The 3,133-nt window shown below is 44.9% G+C and overlaps 1 non-coding gene across 1 annotated transcript; it reads right to left on the reverse strand.

Moving 5' to 3' along the window:
- Positions 1-417: 417 nt before the first annotated feature.
- Positions 418-488, reverse strand: TRNAG-GCC (transfer RNA glycine (anticodon GCC)). Its single transcript has one exon. It is a non-coding gene; the product is annotated as a tRNA-Gly (tRNA).
- Between the last annotated feature and the right edge of the window lie 2,645 nt (positions 489-3,133).

Here is a 3,133-nt window from a genome sequence, read left to right on the forward strand (position 1 = left end):
TTTTTCACCCCTCCTATTGGGATTTTATGAAAACAAAAAATACGTGTTTCCTTATTTTTAAAGTATATTCCAAATACCAATTTTTACAACTGTAAACTTTTAAAGTTTTGAGATATAGATGCACTCATTTTAAAATTTCACACCCCTTTTCACCCCCTTAGCGACGAAATATCCAAAAATCCTCTCTTAGCGAGCACATGCATCTTAATATGAATGTATTCCCTAAATTTCATTTCTTTATGTCCAGTAGTTTTGGCTCGGCGATGGTGAATTAGTCAGTCAGTCAGGAGAAGTTATTTATATATATATATAGATTATATATTTATATGACTTTCGGTAATATAATGCCTTAAATTGCGTGTATTATTGAATTCAATTTCTATCTGTATGGGACTTCAGAAATTAAAACGTTTTGCTTGCATCGGCCGGGAATCGAACCCGGGCCGCCCGCGTGGCAGGCGAGCATTCTACCACTAAACCACCGATGCTACGTACGTTGAAAGTCAGGTCACTTGGTCAAGATTTTCCTTCCTGTCTGATTTCTCCATTGCTCATCCGTTGAACTTAACGTTAGAAGATTTGAACAGAAATTAGATCAAAATTCCACCATCCTTCTTTGTAACTCAATTTAGCAAGCGGAATCTTCTTCTTCTCCTCCTCCTTTATCTGGTTATCCTTCAGCGTCGGTTTTTCCCTCGGACTCAGCGAGCGATCCCACCTCTACTGCCTCAAGGGCAGTGTCATGGAGCTTCAGGCTCTGGGTCGGGGTGTACAACTGGGGAGGATGACCAGTACCTCGCTCAGGTGGCCTCACCTGCTATGCTGAACAGGGGCCTTGCGGGGGGATGAGAAGATTGGAAGGGATAAACAAGGAAAAAGGAAGGAAGCGGCCGTGGCCTTAAGTTAGGTACAGACGTGCACATTAATGGTGTCCCGACATAAACAATCAACACTGCCCCACTCCAGTACTGAAAAGAAGGGGAGAGAGTGAAGGGGTAGTGTTGAAGGCCGATCCAGTACAAAACATGGGGGAAGGGAGTGAAGGGATAGTGTCGAAGGCACAATGACTCACCTTCTCGCTTAACGCATTGCTGCATGGACTGCATGGACTGCATGCAGACAGCCCGCTACAAGACTTCGTTGTGATTGAAATGGGCACAGTGGCGGATGTATTGAGTACAGCATTAGGTTACCTACTCGTCCGGCCCCGCGGTGTACGGGGCAACGCGTCCGGCCGCCCCGGGTTCGATTCCCGGCCGGGTCAGGGGGTTTTAATTGTAAATGATTATATCCCTGGCCTGGGGACTGCGTGTTCATGTCGTCCTTAACGTTTCTCACATTCAACACTCAACCCTTCCGCATTTTAACATAAAAAAATTAAAAAGTAGTCTACTCTGTTAATTACAGTATTAAGAGGTAAAGAAGGTTTTCAACCGAAAAGTATTTTATACTAGTTAGGAATATTTTGTAGCTGCGTTATACCGGGTCTACCAATCCTTCTTCACCTCGTTCTAGCCATATTTCTATCCATCTCCAAACTGTCTTAAGACTGCATGGTATTGCTTGTGCTATTGCTTGGGGGACCATGTGAGCCTCCCGCATGCCAATAATACGGCCTCGATTCACATGTGATAGGATAGGAGCCATCTTATTACAATGTTACAGTATAACGCCGGAATACACACACTGTGTATTTAGCACTACCTGTTCACTCCCTTCCCCTCCTTTTTAGTACTGGAGTAGCCTTCAACACTATCCCTTCACTCTCTCCCCTCCTTTTCAGTACTGGAGTGGGGCAGTGTTGATTGTTTATGTCGGGACACCATTAATGTGCGTGCGTGTACCATCCCGGCATTTGCCTAGAGGAGAAGTGGGAAACTACGGAAAACCATTCCCAGGATGGCTGAGGTGGGAATCGAACCCGCCTCTACTCATTTGACCTCCCGAGGCTGAGTAGACGCCGTTCCTGTCCTCGTAAAACTTCTCAAATTTCGTGGCAGAGCCGGGAATCGAACCCGGGCCTCCTGGTTTGGTAGCTAATCACACTAACCACTACACCACAGAGGCGGACGCAAGAGAGTCAATTTAGATATTAATTAATGTATCTTGTTGTTGATATAAAATTCTCCCAGTTAGTATTATTATTTTTAATACTGACATATCTGGTAACATCTGCAGGTTGACAGAGACAGAGACGAAGACAAAGGATAGATTCAGGTGGAACATCAATACAGCAACAACAGAATTTCCATATCTCACTGGGCTGATGATGACGACATACGTTGGTCGACATCAATCATCGACTGACTGTGCTGTGTAACAATCGGCTTTTCAGGCAGTCTCTACTACCAGGGTTGCATGATTCAGTAGCAGGAACCAGTTAGGAAATTTGCCACCTGAGCGACTGCCATAAATGCAGATCAGTGTTGATTGATTGATTGATTGATTGATTGATTGATTGATTGATTGATTGATTTATTGATTGAATGATTGATTGATTGATTGATTCGAAATTACATTAAAATAGCCTACGTTATATTTGGGATCGTTCGCTTCTGTGGTGTAGTTGTTAGTGGGGTGGATTAAATGCCACCCCTGGAGGTCGGGGTTTGATTCACACTCTGCCACGACATTTTAAAAGTGGTATGAGGACTGCAACGGGGTACTCAGCCTCGAGAGGTCGACTGAGTGGAGGGGTTCGATTCCCCCCTCAGCCATCCTCTAAGTGGTGTTCCGTGGTTTCCCACTTCTCCTCCAGGCAAATGATGGGATGGTACCTAACTTAAGGCCATAGCCGCTTACTTCCAATCGATCAATCCTCCCACAGAGCCCCTGTTCAGAATAGCAGGTGAGGCCCTCTTGGCGTGGTACTGGTCCTCTTTCCCTGTTGTATCCCCGACCCAAAGTCTCACGCTCCAGGACACTGCTCTTGGGGCGGTAGAGGTTGACTCCTTCGCTGAGTCCGATGGAAAACCAACCCTGGAGATTAAACGGATTAAGAACGAAATTCTTTCCATTCCTTCATCATCCTTTAAATCACTGGTCCCACAGCATCGTCCGGTAGAATAGTGGATGCAGAATCGAACTAAAACTTACTTAAACAAAATTGCAAAGCTATAAGTCTACATATCTA

This window comes from Anabrus simplex, chromosome 1 (genome assembly GCF_040414725.1).
Source record: "Anabrus simplex isolate iqAnaSimp1 chromosome 1, ASM4041472v1, whole genome shotgun sequence".
In the NCBI taxonomy this organism is placed as follows: Eukaryota; Metazoa; Arthropoda; class Insecta; order Orthoptera; family Tettigoniidae; genus Anabrus; species Anabrus simplex.